Raw genomic sequence first — 25,781 nt, 5'->3', positions numbered from 1 at the left:
CCCTACACATCTTGGTGGCTTCACACAGTACTGAATGCTCTCGGCCAAAATCCAAGAACAGTTCTGTAATTCTAAATTTTTTGCGTACTGTCGTATCCCTAACCTGAGGAATAAATTTGCTTGAACGTGATACTTGCTACTACTAACTAGCAGTTTTCTGCATGATATCACCCATGATACTCCGGGTCTGTATTACTACAGTTACGTCTGTTAGCCATACCAATTTATAGGTGCACATCTAACTACCTACGCCTTAATATCATCATACCTTTGACATTAAAATTTAATAAATGTATGTATTTTCTTACCATGACTTTGTGCACAATTGAGGTTACATTCATACTCCAACTGCCAGCAGGCTTGTCTGAAAATGAAATTCTGGAGCTGTTAGAGGTAATATATGTCAAAATAACTCGGATGCAGAATGGTCTGAAGACGAAAAGATGAAGACAATGCTGAGTTAACTGTCCAGGCTGCAACTTCACCAGCGGATATCATCAGATTCCGAAGATGATTCTTTGCCTCTGAGTGAAATACGACCAAGCGTAGGATGGAGATGCAAATATCAGTACATGGATTAAAATCGCAGTCATTTCCCAAATTCATAATGCGCATGTATAAAACTAATTGCAATATTAGTCCATCTTATTTTCACACTCTTTTTACCTCATTTATAGGTTCCAAATAACTCTCGTTGTTCCTCCAGCTGACTGGCCCAAATAGTGGTGATCAGTGGGTGGGAACTCTGGTGATTATGGCGGATGTGGCAGAGTATACAGGTGCAGATCATAGATGGTTGCAATTTATACACAGGCAGTGTGAGGCCGAACATTGTAAAGTTTCAAAATGACACCAGTGGTCAGAAGTCTACGTCGCTTTGAGCTTATTGCAGGCTGAAGCTTTTCTTTTCTTTGTTTTAACATACTGGAATACGACGCACTGGTGATGGTGTTTCCCCTAGTCAACCAGCGTTCCAAGACACGGCCGAGTCTACGAAACCTTCTCTGCACACGGCTGCGGCCGGAAATTCTCGGGTTTTGGTGGTGAGAAGTGGTGAAACGTCCCCTTAGAAAAATTATAGATGACTGTGCTTAAACTGACACACAATATTTTTAGCGCAACGCAATCCCTACAAAAGAATGGCCCTTTCATGAATCACTTACCTCACAAAAATCTTCGTTACTCGAACTACTGCAATACAGCGAGCGCCACTACTGCCAGCGAAATAAAAGATACAAACTACGGAAGGCACTAACCACTGATAGGCATAGTTAGCAAATGAAAGATTGTAATAGAGAACAAACAATGTATTTACCTTAATAGTCATAATATATATAGCAGTTCACGACATCCATTCTTACAAATGTACTGTTTCTGATGGACACACCTCCAGATTATCCATTCTCAAAAATCCGCCATCTTACTTCCCCACATCCACCACTCCTGGCGGCTCACCTCCAACTGCGCAACGCTACGCGCTGTTAACATCCAGCTGCCCGACACTACAATGGCAGACAACTAGCCACAGACTGCACACAGCACAGCCAGTGATTTTCATACAGAGCACTACGTGACGTTACCAATAAGAAAACGTAAACAGCCTACTTACAGTGGCAACATCCTTTGCTTGCTCTCTTTGTTTGGGGTTGATGGTATTGTACCCTGGTGCCATCTTCCGTAACAACTTTCGTGAAGAAGCCATTATCTCCTGTTGAAAGCGCCGCAGAAGTTCTTCACAGACGTCAACACGTCGCTCTTTCAGTTCTGGAGCGGGTTGCCGTGGCTCTCATTCTGCAGACACTTTGAGAAACTTGAGCGTTTCACGAATGATGTGATACGCTGAGCCACAGTGGCTTCAACTGCTGCAGTAGATTCTGGTGTGGCAACGTGGCGTTCCTTACCAGTGCACTGGTCGTTCGTCATTGAAGTCGCGGCATTTCCAAGCTTTCTTCTCCACTTACACACCAGCTGCAGTGGTAGACACGCATCACCTTGGTGGACCTATATTTGCCGTTCCATTTCACAGGTTTCGTACCTTCACCTCAAGAAACGATGACAAAACGCAGTTCTTTCTACTGTATGTCGCAAGCTGGGTACACATTTCAAACTGGTAGTGTGACCGTGTTTCGTTGGCTGCACTATGCTGCCGCCTGTGCGGTATTCCTTACGTCATTTGTAGCAGTACTGCCAACTTACGGAACCAAAGTGCGAAATACAGGTTCTCAATTATGCTTGTAATGTGTTCGCTTACTTCCCCTTGTACTTCCGGAAATCTACCAAGGGCTTGCGGAATGCGCGTCACACAGTACCGCTGCTGCATTCCGTTCCAGACGTGACACAACAAGCTAATAAGCACACTGTCGTAATATTTTGGTTCGTAAGTATAGAAGGGATGCAGTCTGGGGGGGCCACGTGCTCAGCTGGAGTGCAGGGCCCTGCACAGAGCACTGGCTGCCCCGAGCTGACCTTCAGCGTCACTTCCGCGTCTGAATGCACGCTTCCCTCCCGTCCGCCAGTCATGGGCCAGTCGGCCTCGCTGGACAGCGTCCTGCTGCAACCGTGCTTCCAGGGCGGAGGTCCAGCTGCACACACACACACACACACACACACACACACACACACACACACACACACACACACACACACACACATACAACCCCGTGTTAGCGAGTCTACGTCTAGCCTTACAACAGTATCCAAGCTTTCATTCATGATCTCTTGGAATATTCAAGTAAGTGACTGGATTGCTATTCATTTCACCACGAGAAATCATGGCATGGAGCGGTCCTTTGATGGACGGTGACTGAAAATATACATTATTATGGCCACAACGGGAGAAGCATTGTTGTTTTGGACTTGCAGTCTTTGCACAAGCGGGCCGACATGTGTAAAGTCCACAACCGCATGTTCCATGTACCAGGGAGCTTCACAGTCCGAGAAACATTACAAACGACCCCGCAATACGTATCTGTTTGTTGCGAATCAGTTTCCGTTCAAAAAGAAGCCATTAAAGATGATTAGTGTTTAAAAATCGGAATTATCATATCGTGATGCGATTACCTTCAGAGTTGCTGAAGTTATAATTAAGACCTGATTTCCTACACTATGGATTCATGGTAGTGGTCAAGATACGATTTCAGGCCCCGTCCGTGCAACTATAATTAGATTCTCCACAATGTCACTAAATTATGAAAGCCGACGTCACGATGCTTCTTTAAATACAGGCAATATCGATTGTTTCCCTCACTCCATCGCGGCAGAGTTTGCAGTCCATCTTACACGACCTTGATGCTGACGCCAGGTTAAACTCTACCTTCTGTTCTCACATCACTCGGCAACAGTAAGTTATCTAAGGACACCCCAGCTCCTAAAACAAAATATAGTGCCCGTTTCTGATGCCATTGTCGGTAAACTGCCGCACCGTTTCAGATCCTGATGGCAGAAGAAATTTTGTCTCCTTAAATGGCAGAAAATGGGAGTAGAACCGACAACTTAAGGTTCCCGCCAATCACACTATTCGGTGTTAACCTCACCTCAGACAAATCAGGAAACGGAGGACCAATACTTCATTTCCCATTTATAAAATCTGAAGCAGAAAGTTGTCTTCAGGTGTCTGCTTATTAAGACCTTACTTTCTCTGCACAGAACTGATGTTGCACACTTTATTTATTTATTTTTGGTTTTGGACAGGGAAGCACGTACAGCCTACAGCTGATACGAAAGCGCGAAATTAACATAATTGCAATTTCCACAGAAGAACAATAAAATGAGCTCGATGGGCAAGCCTGACTTTGTAATGTAAAATAAAACCACTAAGAGAGGAACACGAAACAGTAATCAGTAGTAAGAACAGTACGAACACTACCAAGTTAACGTTAGTGCAGTTTTCACAGTAGAACAATCAGAAAACTGAGCTACAAAGATAAGTTCGTTATATAAACTAAAAAACACAAAATTACAACCATGGGTTCGAATCCGGCCTGTTGCTGAGGAAAATGACATCCGCAGCACCTTATAATTGAAAGCTGGACAACGGCGTCGTTTACAAAGATATGTTCCTAATGCAAAGTAAAACCACAAACAGACGTCTCAGTCTTCGAACGGGCCTGGTTTTTTAGGAGGAGAAGTTGCACACAACTTAGAGATCAAAGCTGGATAGCGGTGTCTTTCGAGTAGTTCACTAGCAAATAATACCTATATATATATATATATATATATATATATATATATATATATATATATATATATATATCGAGCCGGTGAAGTAAAGAAGTTAAACTTGTGTGGAGGGGGTATCTCGTTTTAACGAGTTTTTTCTACAAGACCAGCTGTGAGGCCGAGTACTTGGTACACGCCAACAGGACGTGGTTCAGTTTCGCCGGCGCCGTTGTGTCCTAATCGCAGTGTCCAGAAGCGACGATTTTGAACAGGCATATGTGGGAGGGGTGAGAGCCATGCCCCAGCCTCGTGTGGGGGTGAGAGTTCAAATGACGTCTGCTAAGCTTTGTCGAGGTCAATCATTGCCGACAAGAGACGTTCGTTTGTATGACGGCCAGGTGGCCGCCATTTTAGTGCTGGGAGACGTCCCGTTCAAAATTCCAGTTGTGATTGTTTTCTTGACCGTCGAGCTGAAGTCCGTGTAAGGAATTGGTGATGGTATTGGGAGGAACGGTGCTCCCGTAACGCTCCTCTTAGCGCGGCGGTCAACAGTTTGAGTTTGGGGATGCCTTGGTGCCCTTTTATCCACAGTAAGCGGACGTCAATGCCTAATGTCCATGCGTCTGTTATGACTTCTAAGACATCCAAGACACATCTGTCAGCCTGTTTATCAAACGCCGGACGTTGTGGTTCCCGCGACACGCGAGTGCGTGGGGATGAATGCGAGTCGGAAAGTCACGCGCACATTTAAATACTCCCATCTTGCGGTTACAGGCGTGAAACTATATCCAGGCGGATCGCCTAGTGACACAGCAGTTTTGTCTGTAGGTAACACTCTGTAGACTTAAAAAAAAAAAGTTAAATGAAAGCTTTCCACAACTGTGACCACCCCGACGCTATGATGGAGGTATGCTTATGTTGTTCAACTATTTCTTCAGATTTTCAATCACTGACGTTCTGGTGCGCAACGCTATAGGATTAAAAAAATTCTCGTGAAAGATGGCGAAAGAAATCCGTTAAACCCGCTGCACTCAAACACAGAAATGGGCTGTAAGGGACAGAGGACTCTATGAATGGGTGCCTCTACCTTCTCCAGAACACAACGGGAAGGAAGGCGACGTGGGTGACTAAGAAGCTTGTTTGAAATATGCTGGATGTCACGCGAGCAGCCACAGTAACTTGACTACCGATCCTCGCTTTGTGTCCCCTCCCCCCTCCCCCCCCCCCCCCAATCCCTTGCCACTTCACACACTCACTCTCTCTCTCTTTCTGTTCAACACAGCCGCTGCCGCCTGTGTTTCCTCTGGTATCGATGTCGGCGATTACGAAACGCCGCAACAAACAGGTCGCCCCAGAGGCGCCCGGCTCTGGGCTGCGAGACACGACGTCATCACCTCTGGCACTATCCGATTTGGCTGGAAGTAAGGATTACAGAGAGGCTGTTTATAAACAAACACTCCAACAAATTGTAAGCTATGCACTCTAAAGTAGGTTCCTAGAGGAAATAGAGATTCTCCCGAAGAATCAACAAGGATTTTTAAAAAAAAGACCACTGATGTGAACCACAGCTTGCTTTATTCAGACACCACAGCTTACAGATTGTAGACGCAATTTGACCGGTATATCGCACTTTCCTAAGGTTCGTAACGCGTTCGTTACTGTACCATATCGACAGCCGTTAACCGATATACGATTAATAGCTTTTGAGCCGGCCGGAGTGGCCGAGCGGTTCTGGGCGCTACGGTCTGGAACAGTGTGACCGCTACGGTCGCAGGTTCGAATCCAGCTTCGGGCATGGATGTGTATGATGTCCTTAGGTTAGTTAGGTTTAAGTAGTTCTAAGTTCTAGGGGACTTATGTCCTCAGCAGTTGAGTCCCATAGTGCTCAGAGCCATTTGAATCATTTTTTTTTTACCAATAACTTTTGAAAACATTGTTGGAAATTAACGGCGATCCGATAGATAATTAAAATGCTAATCAGCCTCGATCGCAAGGATTTATAATGAAATCACACGTCAGATGGTAACCGGTTTCTGTTTTATCAGAAGCCTAGGACCATGTCTCCTCAGCTGGTGAGCAGAGACAAAGGTGATGCATTGGTAAGCGCCGATTACCATCTGACGCGGCCGGCCGAAGTGGCCGTGCGGTTAAAGGCGCTGCAGTCTGGAACCGCAAGACCGCTAGGGTCGCAGGTTCGAATCCTGCCTCGGGCATGGATGTTTGTGATGTCCTTAGGTTAGTTAGGTTTAACTAGTTCTAAGTTCTAGGGGACTAATGACCTCAGCAGTTGAGTCCCATAGTGCTCAGAGCCATTTGAACCATTTTTTTGAACTATCTGACGCGGGATTTTTGGGTTTTAATAAATCTTTCCGGTCCGATATACCATCGTAAGGAAAATCTCCACAAATATTTGACTGCAGTATTTGACTAATAGGACCCAGCGCGTTATACTGGACGGCGAAAATTGCACAGAAACGAATGTGAGAAATGGGTATGCCACAAAGAAGCGTAAATGGCACCTTTAATATTCTCAACATATACACTGCACGAAAAGAAAGTCGCGCAGAAGACATGTTTGGATGTTAATGTGACTTCATACACGTACCCATTATTAGTACATACGTAAATCATTCGAGCTGCAGTTCTCTGTTACTGGTACGATTGCCACCAGAGTGTATTAGCGTCGTTCGACTTGAGCTCTTACCCACGCTTGGTACGGTACATATGGGATGCGAAAAGTGTCCAGAGGCTGACTGATCGCTGTGAAAAGGATGCGGAGACGGCGCGTAGCCGTATTGGAAAGTTTTGTCAGCGTTTGACAGTGGCCTCATTATGCATCTCTATTTGTGCGACTGGTCGAATTGTGCAACACTGTGTTTAACGGGTGTAAGTGCAGATATTTCAATTGCTCACTGCGGATAGTGTGTTGAACAACATTAAATCTCTATTTACGTCATTTGCAGACTATCAGCTACAGGCAAAGCAAGTCGTATGTTTTTAGGTTGGTTGGTAATCGTACTTCCAAGTACATGTGGCAAAAGCAAGTCATTAATAGTGATTAAAATTCTTCTGGGTATTATGCCGCGTCATCGCCAATTAAAAACAGTGACGTCAGACATCGATAGTCTGTAATAAATAGGAACACCTATCCCCATGCAAAACCAGTCGTGCCCCGAGGAAGACCATTGCAATTCGGCCGAAACGTCGGTTTTAGTTTATTATTGTTGTTAGTTTTTAGCAATGACGCGGCATAACACCCAGAAGTATTTTAATCACTATGACACCGGCCGCGGATGCCTAAGTTATTATACAAGTCATTAATGTTTATTTTCCCCCGGGCAACAGGTGAGGTGCGCGTGGCCACAGAACGGTTAGACTATACCGAGAGGCGTGGTCCACTTGGTGGTGCAGTATGACCGTCCAGAAAACATCAAAATGCCTCGGAGCACTATGGGACTTAATATCTTAGGTCATCAGTCCCCTAGAACTTAGAACCACTTAAACCTAACTAACCTAAGGACATCACACACATCCATGCCCGAGGCAGGATTCGAACCTGCGACCGTAGCAGTCCCGCGGTTCCGGACTGCAGCGCCTAGAACCGCAAGACCACCGCGGCCGGCAGAAAACATCAGGTCGTAAAGTTTGTGACGTGTTTATGGGAAGACTCTCCAATCCAGAGAGAGAGAAAAAAAAAGCAACCAAAACAGTGATGCGTGTACGGATTTTGGTGTCAATGACCACAGTATCACAGCGCGCACTGGTCTGGGAGGCATCCTCCCGCACTCTGGCCCGATGTTGGACTGCATGCGAACGTGCTGGCAGCCATTCTCGTCGTCAAGGTTGAGGTCGCTATGTTTGAGCACCACAGTGGGGAACTGCCGTATTGTGCACCAAGCACATAGTAACCGCTTCACACGTGTGCCTGGCATCCGAGAAGAAGTAACTGACTCTCTTCAAAATTCTGTGTCGTCCCCCACACAATGGTCGGAGACAGTCAACGGGTGGACTAGGGAATTACCATATCGTGAGTAGGCTGCCGTTTACAGAACAGAAAGAGCTTCGTTTGGAGTGGTGAGATGATCAGGAAGCATGGACTAGAGACGAACGGCGTAGCATTGTGTTCAGCGATGAACGGCGGTTCTGCACTACCCCCGATGTCCATCGTTAGGGAGGAAGTCAGCGATTTGGGCAGATATCCCATTCTTTTTTGGAGGGGCAAAGCGGTGCTTCTCCTGACGTCGTGGCGTAGCGACGCATCACGTATGGCTTCAAATCACGGCCGGTGGTGGTGAAGGAACGGCGCAACGCTACATCACCGACACTCTGCGACTTCGTTTGCTACCTCTCGTGCGACCGTATAGTGGTGTTATTTTTCAAGAGGACGGTACCCGTCCGGTCACGAAACGTGTCTCAGTGAACTGTCTGCGTGACATTAAGACACTGCTGTGCAAGCGACGTCCCCTTACTTGACGCCGATGGAAAGTGTGAGGTATCAGCTGGGACGTCGTTCCGTTCCAGTGCCAGACTGTTTACAAGAGCTGTGGGCCGGCTTGGGTCTGCAGAGAATATGTTGTGTTTATGACTGTCTTTCCAAGCGAATTAGTGGATGCGTCAAGGCCAGAGGGTCGCAACGCCGCACCGATAACTGGACTCGTAATGCCAAGTTTTTATAATTTTTTCTGGATTTTCCCATCGCTGAAACAGCATCACGAACGCCCTCAACTCTTGAAGTTTCAAGTCAGATTATAGGATATCATCAGCAGTTAACTTTTTCAAAACCAATCGTGGCACACTAACTTTCAATCATGAATAACAATTAGCATAAACTTTCAATAGCACTCTTATATGGCGATCACAATTTGTCTCTTATGACCTCCGCCATCTTCCTTTCGATTAATTTCTTGGCTCAGTTTTAGCTTTCGATGCGGTCAGCCCTCGTATGTGACCAGCGAAAACGACTATTAAAATTTACATGTACTTGGTATTATTTATGACCACATTTTCCTCAGGAATATAAAATTCTTGCATCGCGTACAAATTGCATAGAAATATCAAGGTTCAATTTGTATGTTATAATGATGTCAACCTATAAATCCTTTGTTTTATTTAGATACGGCTTTTCACTAATTGCCACGATTTTAGGCTATGTGTACTGCATCCATTTTTGGCCTTTTCTGTTGGTATCGGGGTCTTAAGTTGAGCTATTATTAATTATGTTTTCGATGCCTGACTCCGTTATTTCTCTAGATATTTGGCTATGTGTACTGGTGCCACCTTTCGGTTTTTCTGATTTGGTAGCCGTTTTTAGATTCTGTATAGCTATCACCTTTTTCAGTTGAGTTACATAGATCAAGAGATGTGATATTACGATATCACGTTTCATTAATTGCCGTTAATATGCTTTAATTGCTGTCTGTCTTAACTTATATTTTAGATACTTGTTTAAGTTGTTTCGCACTACATTTGTGCTTTTTGCGTGTTTGGTAGCACTGTAACGCGTTTCTCTGGCTGCTTCGTTTTGTACACTTTTCTATTATCGTGACTACGCAGTAATTTTAGTCGCCCACTCCCGCAAATCTGCAATCTCCTGCTGTTGTCTCGTTTGTCGTAAACAATTCATACGATTTTGCATTTAATGTTTCTGTTTCGGTGACGTCATTGGCCGCCATTTTGAAATGACGTCTATGTGGCATTTGGGGCTTGATTTAATTTCGCTGGTCAAAGTTTGTCAATGATATCGAAGACTGTTTTCTACCTGAAAAGCGTGAGGCTCGATTCGCTTGCTCACTTCGTTGATGATTAAACCTATTCTTATTAATTATTAGCATTATTTTACTAACGGTTCGGTGGCGTTCATTAAGCACAGTGGATTTAAATGTCACTATTAGTTTATCGTATCATTTGTGGCAAGTTATTATTCAATTTCAATAAGAAAATAATGCCAGAAGATTCGAATAAAAGATCAACTTTGATGAACGGAATTGGACGACATTCGCTAATTGCAAATCACTGTTTAGTACTCTTCCTACACGCCGCCATGACACTCGTTACACTGCTTGGCTACCTCCAGAATACTTCTCCCCATTGAGTCTCGACGAGCTGTCACGCCTGTAGACTCCTCTCTAACGACCGCCGCCGTGGCTCACGGTCAGAAGCGAGTCATCAGAACAACTGACAAGCAGCGCGGTCTCGCACTTCGCAGAGGCTACGTTCTCGTATCAAAAATGGTTCAAATGGCTCTGAGCAATATGCGACTTAACTCCTGTGGTCATCAGTCCCCTAGAACTTAGAAGTACTTAAACCTAACCAACCTAAGTACATCACACACAACCATGCCCGAGGCAGGATTCGAACTTGCGACCGTCGCGGTCGCGCGGGTCCAGACTGTAGCGTCTAGAACCGTTCGGCCACCCCAGCCGGCGTTCTCGTATCGATCGAGACATCAGCGTTGACCTGACATGCGTCAGGCAATAAATAGTGTCTGAAAAAAAAGGCGAACATCTAGAAGAAGAGGAAAAAATGAAATGAAGCTTCAGGAATTGAGGGAATGTGTGATGTTAGTGCAGTGATTTCAAAATCGAATCCAGTTTACAAAAAAACTGACAGTATGAGTTCACATATCAATATGACATTGCACCCCTTCTGGAGTGAATAGACGCGCCATAGCGAGTTGTGCTGACTCCCCCAATTCAGCGCTTCCATCGCGAGTTGTCACTTGCTCCGATTGTAGCCTACTGAAGTACGTGTTACAACGGCAAAAGTAGTAGATGGACTTACGTTGTGAATCGGTCTGAGTATCCGCGAAATTATCTGAAATACACAGTGTTTTCTTAATTATGTTTGTTGTTCCTGAACTTTGTCTCGGTCTTTTGTTGCAAATATCTAGATAACGTCGGCATTTAGCTTACGTATGACGTCAACGAAAACTGACATTTATGTTCACAGTTTCCATAGAGAAGTAAAGTTTTACAAGAATGTAAACAACCTGTAACTTGTCCAAGCAGGGGAAGGCTATTACTGACGGCCGATCATTGCAACTCAAAGACCTTACGATACCGAAATGATGTCGCTGACGGGAGAGATCTGACACCTCTTTTCCATAAGTATTTCTAAGGTACTACCAATGATATATCTTAGAGTTTGAGAGTTTTATCGGAAGCAAAGCTGTTATTTTATCGGCGAGAATGCTCCTCCACTTCATTAAGGTTTTGTCAGCCTCTGGGATTTTTTTACTGTGGATCATTACGAAAATACAATGCGTCCACAAAGGTGTTCATCTGTCTAATGAATGATCCCATTGAATCGCTGTCTTCGAATCATATTGCTTGAAATTCCCTTAAGAATTTAACTCCGTTGGCTACTGAGTCACTGCATGACTAATTTTAAAAAATGGTTCAAATGGCTCTGAGCACTATGGGACTCAACTGCTGAGGTCATTAGTCCCCTAGAACTTAGAACTAGTTAAACCTAACTAACCTAAGGACATCACAAACATCCATGCCCGAGGCAGGATTCGAACCTGCGACCGTAGCGGTCTTTCGGTTCCAGACTGCAGCGCCTTTAACCGGACGGCCACTTCGGCCGGCGACTAATTTTAGTCTCATTCGTTGAAATGACGTCGAATCCAAGTGAGTGGTAGTCGACTCGTGACAAACTTTCAATCCGGAGAATTCTGGGGAAGTATCTTGTTGATAAAAATTGTAGTTGATGATGTCACTGTTAAAAAGTACACGAGTTTTATCACATTAACTATTTCTTGAGCAACTCATGGCATGAATAGCATCAGAAAATGCCCGTATTCTTTTGCTTTAGTCAACTGCATTTGATATAGAGCAACTCACTTTATTTGGTATCCTACAAATTCCTAGACACTGCCAGACCTTTATATTCGGTTGTGTACCATAAGAAGAGAATGCAAGTGTCGTTCCGGCTTGCTCCAACTGGATAATTACTTGAATCAATATATAGTAGACACCACAAGGAGTGCTGCTGCGGCTCGCACACACAGGAATAGGGTGAATACGGTTATGCAGCAGAGCAACAAACATGAACACCAGATAATTATTTACAAGGTTATTACGACAATCGTCCGGAATATAATCCAATACATTTATGAAATCAACTATCAGCGAAGCATTATTGAATTGTAGCTTTTCTTCATCAAAAATTAGCACATCTTTGCTTTCGTCTTGTTCTTCCTTTTAATTGTTCTAGAGCCTCTCTGTTAATTCCACATGAGCATTTGAGAACATTTAATAAATTTCAGAGATGTGTTTTGGGAGGTTGTGGCAGTAATCCGTGCTTCAAACAATGCCTTTCTCCTTTGAGGTACTAAATTTCAAGAGCACACCATCCAGGAGAAACTCGCTGTCTCACCACATAACACATTCTCTTGTTGTTTTTAAATTGGCATTTGTTTAACTTAGTGGCAACTACGATTTTCTGTTTCTTACTGAGTTTACAGCAATCTAGGACATTTGACTGCGCCGTCTTACGGTTTATATCTGATACATGCTTGCCCAGAAATTTGACATCGGCATTGGCTATTCTTAATTTATTTTGTAATCGCACAACTTCCAGTTCCTTGCACCTCAGCACTGATGTAACGTAATTACCGTTCTGTTCCCTACATCTTCCTCGACAGAAGAAACACTAGCAGACATCTCAACTACGTCTTGCTTACCGTCTTCTTTTCACACCTTCCCTTTCACGAATGCCTTACTGGCGATTTTCGACAGATATTTCTAAAAACTGAGAAATACATGAGGAACCGCCGAACCGTACCCTGGTTTAAGAGACCACCCTTCTCTTGGAGTTTCTACTTGTTTATCGTTGATAAACAAGTATACTTTTGGTGCACCTCACTGAAATGTAAATCGCCCACAGAGAAAGTGTGAGTCACATTTTCTTTCCTCGGAATTGCTCTCACCCACTTTGAAATTCTACTTCAACTTTTGGAAGCCTAAAAAATATTTATTTTTATTTTCTTTGTAGGCATATCAGTGCGCTGGAACGAAAACCCTAGGCATTTTTTGTTCTTTTTCTTCTATAAATACGAGTAACTATAACTCTTAACACCTCTTTATCATGGCAGCCTTCAACTCTTCAACGTTCACTCATAACACCGTAAACAAACTCACAAAAGTGGGGCAGAGGCAACAAACACCTGACTATTCCACACCAGCTTGAATCTCAAGCGACAGTACTGCTCGTAGTTCACGGGCACGCCACCTTTCCTGCGCTACCTGTGTTCAGGCGCGGGGTCTCAGCACACTTTCTCCTCTACTTGCTAGGCGTCCATTTATACGTTTGAGAACGGTGTCAGAAAGTTGTTGTATTCTCTGAGTCAAGAGGGGTCGAATCACCCAACGCGCTGGTTCCACACATGTTCTGTTGCGGAACGATCTGGGGATCTCGCTGGCTAAGAGAGTACTTCAACATCACGTAGACAGTTCATAGGGACACGTGGCCCGTGTGGACGATTGTAATCCTGTTGAAAAATGACGCCACGATACTGTCGCACGACAACTAGTCCACGACGATGTAGCATGCGCGTGAGGCCCCACTGTCCCGACAGAGTTCACCGAGTCTCCACCAGCCGAGACCTGCAGTCACACGTGAAGCCCGCACCCATGGCGCCAGCAGTGACACCGCCGCGCCTCACCAAAACACTGGAAGAGTGGGGCCTCTGACAGGTCGCTGCCGTACTCACCGACGACAATCATCCACGGTGGTGCAGAACTCAACTCGTCGCTGAGCACATGCATCACAATTTACCAGCAGTCCGTGATTCCCACTGACAGCGCCACTCCGAGCGCAGCCGTTTATGTTTTGGTGTTAACGACAGCTTGCACGTGGGAACGGTGTTTCTCTAGCCTGGCTACATCTAGTCTCCGACCAATGATCCAGGAAGATACATGATGTTGCTGGGAATCATTACTTGTTCTCGGATGGGAGGTGCAAATGTGAAAGGACTGTAGGTTGCCCGGTGCGGAACACGACCTTCCTCAGTTTTGGTGGTCAGACGTGACCAACCGAAACCTTGACCACTGGTCTACCAGTCCAGTGTTGACTGTCTCGTCCGATTGTCCAACAGATCTTGAGATTGCACAATTCTGCCAACTGGTCAAATGGAGAACCACAACGAGGCCCATTCCTAGCTCTTTCAGGTGCTGATAGCTCTGTCTCAGACTAGTATGTTGCATCTCGGTGTCTTTCACAGTGACCACTCAACATCTGATGCTGTTCGCGTCTTTTGTATATCCTACTAGACGTGGTAGCAACACTAATGCAGTCCGGTGGCCGTGCTACCTGTCGCAGAGAATCACAGCTCTGAAACTTCCTGGCAGATGAAAACTGTGCGCCGTGCCGAGACTCGAAGTCGAGACCTTAGCCTTTCGCGGACAAGTAGAGCACTTACCCGCGAAACGCAAAGGTCCCGAGTTCGAGTCTCGGTCTGGCACTCAGTTTTCATATGTCAGGAAGTTTCATATCAGCACACACTCCGCTACAGAGTGAAAATCTCATTCTGGAAATCGCAGCTCTGATGACGTACACACTGCCGATTGTGTGTGCGCGTACAAAGTTCCGCAGACATCCGACCATGTGTTCTTGGTGCTTCACTTTCTTTTGTGAGGCAGCGTTGATATAACTTTGCCGTTATTTCACCGACAGAAACACTCAATAAACCACAGCATTATTCTCGTCGCTGCTTGACGAACATTCTGGTCAACAATTAAAAAGTCGTTTCAGGTGTGGACAACAAGAAGATAAACGCTCAAACATTATGGACAGAGACATTTCACGAATTTTCAGGATTGCAGCCGAATAACATCGACTTCCTCCCACAATATTTCGGCTGACAGTCATTCAGCCATCTTAAGGTGAGTTGTCAACCGAAATATCATGGCAGGAATTCTGCCATTTCCGGGCTGCAACCCCGAAACTTCATGGAGCACTTTTTATGCTGGGAAAATTTCAGGAATCACAAGTACAAAGACGGACAGAGAGGGAGAAAGAGAGAGAAAGACATCGAGAGAGAGAGAGAGAGAGAGAGAGAGAGAGAGAGAGAGAGAGAGATAGGCTTGGCTACGTGCGGCTAGACAGACGGGCGAGAGTCAAGTTCACAGGCGTGTAGGGTTGCGCAGCTCGCGTTTCGACCGCATTGCATTGTCTGCGCCAAGGCGGCGGCGGCTAGCTCGCTAGCTCGCGCCTGGGTCACACGAAATATTAATCCCCAGCTGCAGCAGCAGCCGCTGCCGCCGGTAACTAACAGAGGCCCGCCGTGTCCGCTGCTGTTTGAATTACCTAATTACATAATGGAACATTAATGCGCGCCGAGCGCGGCCGCTGTAATTGCATTAAAGGAAAGCCGCGTGTCAACTGCGGGGCGGTCGGCCTTCGCCTGATGGGACACACGTATGCCGCGGCAGCCCCCGCCACGCCCCTCAGCCCAGTCCCGGCTCAGCCGAGCCGTTTCCCACCGTGTGGGCGACAGTGTCTCTGTTACACAACTACCCACATCAGATTCGAGACCACATTTACGTCGGTCGAGATACGTGACTTTCAGGTAAATTAAAAGGAGCAGTAATAACAAAACAAATACTTTTAAAAGTCTCTGGAAAAAAACTATTCGCTGTTATATGAACCTGTATGTTTAATATTTGCTAACATTAGCTGACATCCAAATGTTAGCATAATATAGGACATGCAATAAAGACCATTAACTGAGGTCCTTTCTGCATGACACGTCGTATCATGGGGTGTGATACATAAATACGGATGAACTTTATCTACGTTGATTCTGCACCTAGTGGACGGACGCAGATTTTACATTGAATTAACTTCATGGACCTGGAAGGTAGGCCGCTCGCACCTCGCTGTCAGATACCAGACAAAGATGAGAGAGAATATTTCCTTCTAATCACTACAGTGACGTTAGTAGGAAATCTGCAGCTAGGTGGAAGATATTTGCTCGGAAATCTGTGAACAGTTCGCGCGTCTTATTTGTGTATATACACCGATCAGCCGCAACACTATGACCTCTTACCTAACAACCGGTATGTCCACCTTTGGCACGGATAACAGCGTCGGCGCGCTGTTTCATGGAAGCAGTGACGCCTCGGTAGGTAGGTGACACCACAAGTTCACCCAAGTTCCGAGAAGGGGGAAGGGGAGGGCGAGCTGGAACGCCACGTTCAGACACTCCATATGTGTTCGATCAGGTTCAGATCTGGCGAGGTGCGGCCGAGAACATCAATCTGAACTAGCCACTGTGAGCCTCGCACCACTCCGTAACGCTCCTGGACAGCGGCTTCAGCATAATTATTGTCTTTCAATAAAAGTGTCGTTTCTGTTCGTCTCATTGCGTATTTGTTTCAATTACCTTCTGTACAATACCGTAGCAGTTCTTTCTGCATATGGTCCAAGTTTCATCAAGCTACGTTACCTGGCGGTGACGTGTCATGCTAAAGTCACGTTGGTCCTTAATTTTGCGCATCACACACCAGTGCATTTCTGTTTCACAAGGCAGGTGCATAATCCATTCCTTGATCTGTGCACCTTCTTTGTAGTCTAACCTTAACTATGCTGCCCCTGAGTCGTTCGAAGCTCACTCGCTTCCATGTTGGCTGTGTCCCGTGTCTTCTGCATCAACAGGTATTGCGAGCAGAATGTAAATATTTGAGCAAAATTCTAGGTTGCACTCAGGAGCAGCATTAGTATGGTACAGATTTAGTCCTACAATAATCTATGATCACTCTCTGTTGTCTACTTTTAATTTGGTTGCACCATCTACAGTAGAAAAAGGTCACGAAATGACCGAACCAGTTATAGAACAGCTTTTCGATGTGTATGAAGACTTCATCTGCAGAAAGTTCAGATATTTTGCAGACGAAAATTCCCCTTCCAATTTCTTGCCTGTCCAACGGTTTAGTAACTAAGTAAGGTCAAAGCTTTTGCTAATAGGAAACCGCCCGTGGCCGGAAGCGGCTGTCTACCTGGCTGGCTAGCTGGCTGGCTGGCTGTCGGAACAAGAAAATGAGTGCGAGCGTGGTACTTGCTGGCTCGTGTTCGCAACGCAGGGCGGCTGGGTTTCCCGTAGCGCAGCACTGCCTGGACATCAGACGTCATTCGTCCGACGTCACTGGTCAAGTGGCGATGCCCGCCAAGCTGGGAGCACAGGAACCTCGGAGTATCCGATACTGCGACCGTCTTTCGCTTGTTCTCTTGTCCCAAGACTGACATTTTTGGTCCATTTTGCAATTAACGTGCTTAGTTTAGACGAAGCAACCTCATCAAATCTTTATGTTGTACTTATATCACGTTTCTGTTAATTAGTTTTATGTTCTCCTGAACGTAACAGGGATAAGACATGGTGAGCGAAAGTTTATCTACAACCATACTCCAGTAGTAAGAGTCGAAGGGCGTGAAAGGGAAGCGCTGGTTCAGAAGGAAGCGAGACGGGGCTGTAGCCCATCCCAGCTGGTTTTCACTCTCTCAAGCAAACCGATGAGTGAGTTGTAGGGGAATTAAAGTTCTGAGACAACAAATAAAAACTTTGAGGTTTAACGATGGCGTTGTAATTTAGACAGAGGCATAAAAGGACTTGAAGAGCAGTGAGTGGAATGTGCGGAGGCTTGAAAACAGGTTGAATGGTGCCTGTTAGTCGGCTGTCTCATTTCCTTACAGTATATTTGACCCTCTCTTTGCTTTATAATATTTATTTCAGTACGGTCTTTGAGACTATGCAAACATTTGTAAACCGCGAATAATACATGTTGGAACATAAACGTAGGTGGCGCTGTTGTATTTGACCACGAACAGAACCCGTGCAATGTCCGCAAGCGAATTCAAACTTGGCCAAATTGTTGGTGCTAGTATGATGTGTAATTCAATAACCAGGGTTGCCTAAGTGTTTGGAATCTGAGATTTAATCCGCATACAGGGAAAGTTGGAAAACATCATCCGCTCAGTCACAAAGCGGACGAAACAGTGTGTCGAGTGATCGTGACACATGATCATTGAAGAGGACTGTGACCAAAAGTAATATGACGACAGCTGGAGAAGTGACCGCACAATTGAATGTCGCACTCGTGAATCCTGTCACCACCAAAACAACAGGAAGCGAGCTGCGAATTTCCCGAGCGAGATGGAATCCCAAAACCATACATCAATTATGCAAATGCCCTTAATAGGAAAACGTGGTGTCGAAGACTTAAGCCTGGACTGTGGAGTAATGGAATAAAGTCATGTGGTCGGATGAGTTTGTTTCACACTGCGTCCAACTTCTGGCCAAGTTTACGTCTGGCGTACATCGCCTCAAAGCTACGATGCAGACTACTTGCTGCCAAAACTGGTATGTTCGGCGACCCGGTGACAATCTGGGAGCTATATCGTAGTGTTCTATGGGCCCCATGGTTACTCTGTAACGTCGATTTACTGCCAATGACTGTGTGACCGTTTAGGCTGATCATGTCCATCCCTTCGCACAATATTTGTTCCTTAAGTGTGATGCTTTGTCCCAAGACGACAGGGTCCCTGTTCAAACAGCTCGCATCGTCCAGGTCCCATTATGTGAGCACGAGAATGAATTGTCGCGTGTCCCTTGCTCACTCTCAAGTCAACCGATCTGAGCGTTTGTGGTCCATTTTGCAAAGAGGGGTGCATCATCGCTGTCCACCTCCACCATCGTTACGTGAACTTACCTCTATTTGAAACTTCGTGGCAGATTAAAACTGTGTGCCGGACCAAGACGCGAACTCGGGATCTTTGCCTTTCGCGGGAGAGCTTCTGTAAGGTTTGGAAGGTAGGAGACGAGGCACTGGCAGAAGTGAAGCTGTGAGGACGGGGCGTGAGTCGTGCTTGGGTAGCTCAGATGGTGGAGCACTTGCCCGCGAATGGCAAAGGTACCGAGTTCGAGTCTCGGTCCGCCACCAAGTTTTAAGCTGCCAAGAAGTTTCATAGAGTGCACACTCCGCTGCAGAGTGAAAATCTCATTCTGGTAACCTTTATTTGGCTGGAAGAACGCAGTAAGATTCCCTTGACAACCATACGGGACCTGTATTTATCCATTCCGAGTCGACAGGAAACTGCCAAGGCATGGTACTGCGTTGTGTTTCAGATGTTACCGTATCTTCCTACACCCCGTATGTCCAAACAGGCTTTATCGCGAACTCTTTGCTATATGACTGTGTCAGAATTAAGTCTTTGGCGAGTCGTTTTTTCTTAGTCAACAGCATTCGTTGGCGGATTGCGAACCATGTGGCTTGCTTGTTGGATGACTGGTAGAAATTATCGGTACCTAATACGTTTCAAAACGCCAGGCACAAATACGGGATTTGCGGTACCCAAATCTCGTATTCCATTGATAGAAAGGCAGGGTCAAATATTTTGGACAGCCCTTGGGCTAGGGACCAAATGGTTCAAATGGCTCTGAGCACTATGGGACTCAACATCTGTGGCCATAAGTCCCATAGAACTTAGAACTACTTAAACCTAACGACATCACACACATCCATGCCCGAGGCAGGATTCGAACCTGCGACCGTAGCGGTCACGCGGTTCCAGACTGAAGCGCCTTTAACCGCACGGCTACACCGGCCGGCCGCTAGGGACCAATCGTATACCCAATAGAAGGATCGCCTTAGTGTCACTGTCCTACAGTACAGGGTAAAACTATGAATATTACACACGTTCTCCAGGCTATTCAAATGGAGCGAATCAGTTTGTTCTTTTTTGCATCAGATGCGAACTACGGCGTGCTTGTGGGACTTATGGAGACACCATTTGGTCATGGGCGATTCCTCAGAAAACCAAAGGGGTTCTTTTACTATATTTTCGCTGTTATCGGCGGACCAAAACCCACCCGAGGATTCCAAGATGGCAATGAACAGCAAGAAGCTGAAAATTTTAAGGTATGTTTCTGAGATCCTGATCTCGAAAAATCTTGAAAATTTTCTTCATATCTTTATCCGTTTCCAAGATAACCTACTTATATATGTAAAATCCAGTATGAGACGAACCCGCGGCATATGAAGTGACGCAGCACGGACAAATAGTCACTAAAAAAGCTCATAAAAAATTTTTTGTGCATAAAAAGTGAAAATTGGGTGTTCATAGTTTTTTTTCTTTCTTTTGGAAAGTTGGCTATTGATTCTGCTATTGGGTACGTATAACGAACTCTCAGCCTGAGATTAGTATCGCGGGTGGTTGCGAGAGAACAGTTGTTGCTAACAGATGGACGCAGAGTGGCGTGGACAGAAGCCTCGCGTCAGTGGAGGTCGCAGCTTGCTCTGACTGTTCTAGTAGCGCCGGAGCAGACTTTGGTATTAATCGAGGATTTTTCCCGTACTTTGTTGCTTGATTGCGCACTGGAGGGATTTTGTCAGATTCGTATACGCATACATTGTAAGTAATATTTCATATCTTTTTGTGACCAGGTTATAGACATTGCGGAATAATTAAAGATTTTGTTAATCAGACTATCCAAGGGCAAGAAAGGTCTGAGTAAAGTTTGTCAGTATATGAATCTTAAATTTCCAGAAAACAGTAAATTTAGAGTTTTTATTGATTCCTCTTATTTTTTACATTGCTTAAGGATTGTTGACTGAACGACGAGGTAAGTTGTCTATTGGGTGCAGGAGCATTGCAATATAATTCTTAGGAGACGTTAAGGAGTATTTTTTAAAAAATCGCAGTCAGATACTAGAGAATTGATTTTTCATTAAATATTGGAAGATTAATTAATTTCTGTTTTGGTTCTCCATCAGAACACTGACATATCCGACAGCAAGAGGTTCCAGAAAATGTTTAAATACTGACATGTCGGAATAGAGTTTTTCATGATACAAGTTGTTCGACTACGTATCAGATTTTATGGTAACGATAATAAAGTTTCACTACATTGCCTTGCAATTTTAGAGAAAAAGAATAGGTAATGATAAAATTGTCAGAGATAAGAGCTTTACACATTTCCGTAGGTGTTCCACCTGGCTAACAATAATAATTACAATTATAAACAGAATAAACTTTCATAAGGAGTAAAATTAGTTTTGTGTTATTTAAATTTCACATACGTAAACCATTTAAATTTTGCTGACCAGTACATTTCTTTTAATATCAGTTGCATGCCCTGTAGCAGTAGGAAAAAGAAGGGAACGAGTGGAAAAATGTTCCGGAAGGAGCACAAAAATGCAAATATGTTTCTATTTATCTAAAAGACTGACTGAAAGGTGGTGGTACCAGCTGCTTCATTCAATCTTCCACAGCACCTTTAAAAACTTTCCGAAAAATTTTAGCATGCGAAAATATTCGCGCTTTTTTATGCCGAGCCAGAAGAAGACGGTGGCAATGGCAATGAGACGGAGAGGTAACAAATACTGGAAGATAGATGACAGTGGATGTGTTGCAGAAAGAGCGAAGGGGATTATGGCAGTGCGAGAGAAAGAGAAGGGCACAGTGTCAGCGGAACATAGTTGACAGTGACAGAACAATGCTAGGAAAACAGAGATGGGGACATTGGCGGAGGAGGAGGGGGGAATAAAGAAAGGAGAGAGTGGAAGTGAGTGAGACAGATTGATAATGTGAGACAGAGATGTGATCATGACAACAAGGAAGAGACAGAAAGATGGTGAGAAGAGGCAGCAGCAGTGGGAAGGAGGGAATGAGGTATTAGCAGTAAGATAGAGGAAGAGGGATACAGTGACAGTGAGAGCAGACTGTAGTAGTAGCAGCATAGAACGAAGGGGACCTTGGCTATGACACAGGACACAGTGACGGAGAGACATAGAGAGATATTGACAATGAGTTGGGCTGGATGAGTGACAGAGAAAGGGCAGCTAGGAGTGGATAGGTATGAGGGACTCAACACTGGACTAGTGGGTGTGAGTGAGTTACAGTCTGGGGAGCCCGCATCTCGTGGTCGTGCGGTAGCGTTCTCGCTTCCCACGCCCGGGTTCCCGGGTTCGATTCCCGGCGGGGTCAGGGATTTTCTCTGCCTCGTGATGGCTGGGTGTTGTGTGCTGTCCTTAGGTTAGTTAGGTTTAATTAGTTCTAAGTTCTAGGCGACTGATGACCTCAGCAGTTGAGTCGCATAGTGCTCAGAGCCAGTCTGGGGAACTTGAGGGAGTTTGAGGTGAGATATACATTTAAAAAAGCGCGAATATGTTCGTATGCCAAAATTCTGAATGAGGCGGCTGGTACCTCAACTTTCAGTTGTTCTTTCAAATAAATAGGAACACATTAACACTGTTTGTACTCCGATAGGAGCATATTTCGGCTAGTGTTACTTTACTGCTTTAAGTCTGGTTCCGGTTTTAAGATGGAGGTGTACTTTCCAGGTCGCATGCTATACTGATGGAGTCCACCTATGTTTCATGGAGAGCCATATTATCAATCAGTCCTTCCAATGTACAAGAAATGTGATAGTAACAACTCAGTTTATATTAAATGCTGGGATAAAGTTTTCCGTGTGAGGTTAGCTGGCTTTGTTTACTACACTACTTGTGGTGTCACCGCCAGACACCACACTTGCTAGGTGGTACCCTTTAAATCGGCCGCGGTCCATTAGTACACGCCGGACCCGCGTGTCGCCACTATCAGTGATTGCAGACCGAGCGCCACCACATGGCAGGTCTAGAGAGACGCACTAGCACTCGCCCTAGTTGTACAGCCGACTTTGCAAGGAAAGGTTCACTGACAAAGACTCTCTCATTTGCCGAGACGATAGTTAGCATAACCTTCAGCTACGTCAATTGCTACGACCTAGCAAGGCGCCATAATCCTTTGCTATATATATTGTGGTTATAACATGTACCGTCAAGAGAGATGTTCTACAAATGTGGATTAAAGTTAAGTATTACAGCAACTGCGTCCATTTTCTAAGTTCTCATTTCCTTTTAACCGTTCAGACCTCACGCCAATCTGCGTGAGCTTAACGCGTGCCTTTCGGCTTCCTCTCGTTGTGATTTGGCTGTCGTGCTAAGTCACAACACTACTGACAATTAAAATTGCTACACCTCGAAGAGGACGTGCTACAGACACGAAATTTAACTGACAGGAAGAATATGGTGTGATATGCAAATGATTAGATTTTCAGATCATTCACACAAGGTTTGCGCCGGTGGCGACACCTACAACGTGATGACATGAGGAAAGTTTCCAACCGGTTTCTCATACACAAAAAGCAGTTGACCGGCGTTGCCTGGTAAAACGTCGTTGTGATGCCTCGTGTAAGGAGGAGAAATGCGTACCAACACATTTCCGACTTTGATAAAGGTCCAATTGTAGCCTATCGCGATTGCGGTTTATCGTATCGCGACATTTCTGCTCGCGTTGGTCGAAATCCAATGACTGTTAGCAGAATATGGGATCGGTGGGTTCAGGAGGGTAATACGGAACGCCCAATGGCCTCGTATCACTAGCAGTCGAGATGACAGGCATCTTATCCGCATGGCTGTAACGGATCGTGCAGCCACGTCTCGATCCCTGAGTCAACAGATGGTGAGGTTTGCAAGACAACAATCATCTGCGCGAACAGTTCGACGACGTTTGCAGCAGCGTGGACTATCAGCTCGGAGACCACACCTGCGGTTACCCTTGACGCTGCATCACAGACAGGAGCGCCTGCGATGGTGTACTCAACGACGAACTTGGGTGCACGAATGGCAAAACGTCATTTTTTCGGATGAATCCAGGTTCTGTTTACAGCATGATGATGGTCGCATCCGTGTTTGGCGACATCGCGGTGAACGAACATTGGAAGTGTGTATTCGTCATCGCCATACTGGCGTATCACCCGGCTTGATAGTATGGGATGCCATTGGTTACACGTCTCTTTCACCTCTTGTTCGCATTAACGGCACTTTGAGCAGTGGATGTTACATTTCAGATGAGTTACGACCCATGGCTCTACCCTTCATTCGATCCCTGCGAAACCCTACATTTCAGCAGAATAATGCACGACCGCATGTTGCAGGTGCTGTACGGGCCTTTCTGGATACAGAAAATGTTCGACTGCTGCCCTGGCCAGCACATTTGTAAGTAGTCTGTTTAGGTTTTTATGTTGGTAACGTCACGCAGCGCTCTGTATGAAAATCGCTGGCTGTGCTGTGTGCAGTCTGTGGCTGATTGGCATTGTTGGAATACTGGCTATTGTAGTGTTGGGCAGTTGGATGTGAACAGCGCGTAGCGTTGCTCAGCTGGAGGTGAGCCGCGAGCTGTGGTGGATGTGGGGAGAGAGATGGCAGAATTTTGAGAGCGGACGATCTGGGCGTGTGTCCATCAGAAAGAGTAAATTTGTAATATTGGATATCATGAACTGATATATATATGATGAATTTTGAACATTATTAAGGTAAATACATTGTTCGTTCTCTATCAAAATCTTTCATTTGCTAACTATGCCTATCAGTAGTTAGTGCCTTCAGTAGTCAGAATCTTTTATTTATCTGGCAGGATTGGCACTCACTGTATTGCAGTAGTTCGAGTAACGAAGATTTTTGTAAGGTAAGTCATTCCTGAAAGGTATAGGTTATTGTAATCCAGGGCCATTCTTTTGTAGGGATTATCGAAAGTCAGATTGCGTTGCGCTAAAAATATTGCGTGTCAGTTTAGTGTTGATCAGAATAAGTAAAGAGCGAAATGCCTGAGTACTTTCAGTTCTACTCAGCTGTTTGAAAATCAAATAACGTAAGAGGTGCTGCGCTGACAGTAAATAATTTTTCTAAGGGGATATTTCACATTCTCCAGATCTGCCACCAATTGAAAACGTCTGGTCAATGGTGGCCGAGCAACTGGCTCATCACAATATGCCAGTCACTGTTCTTGATGAAATGTGGTATCGTGTTGAAGCTGCATGGGCAGCTGTACCTGTACACGCCATCCAAGCTCTGTTTGACTCAATGCCCAGGCGTATCAAGGCCGTTATTACGGCCAGAAGTGGTTGTTCTGGGTACTGATTTCTCAGGATCTATGCACCCAAATTGCGTGAAAATGTAATCACATGTCAGTTCTAGCATAATATATTTGTCCAATGAATACCCGTTTATCATCTGCATTTCTTCTTGGTGTAGCAATTTCAATGGCCAGTAGTGTAGTATGGCGACCGCGCTGGTAATCGGCTGCATGTTTCCGTGCAGCGGAACAGGTACAAAGAGTCTGCGATTCGTAGGTGCTTGGAAACCGGTTACTGCGTCACTTATGAATTCGTTTCATTCGATTGTATCTTAAATTAACTGATTTTAGCTGTTAGTGGAGAGTAACATTAATTTTCGTATTGACAATTCTGGATAACATAGTCAATGGAGCTGTCTTGCTTTGTAAGGAGGGCCGCGCGGGATTAGCCGGTGCAGTCATGGACTGTGTTGCCGATCCCGGCGGAGGTTCGAGTCCTCCCTCGGGCATGGGTGCGTGTGTTTGTCCTTAGGATAATTTAGGTTAAGTCGTGTGTAAGCTTAGGGACTGATGACCTTAGCAGATAAGTCCCGTAACATTTCACACACATTTGAGCTTTATTTTTTCTTTGTAGGAAGGAGAGCAGATTATATTATCGCTAGAATGTTGCACACTTCGTCAGTTCTCCTCAAAGTTCAATATGTTTATCACTGAAATCACGTGTTTCG

This window comes from Schistocerca americana, chromosome 7 (genome assembly GCF_021461395.2).
Source record: "Schistocerca americana isolate TAMUIC-IGC-003095 chromosome 7, iqSchAmer2.1, whole genome shotgun sequence".
Classification (NCBI taxonomy): Eukaryota; Metazoa; Arthropoda; class Insecta; order Orthoptera; family Acrididae; genus Schistocerca; species Schistocerca americana.
This window is presented reverse-complemented; position numbering follows the sequence as displayed.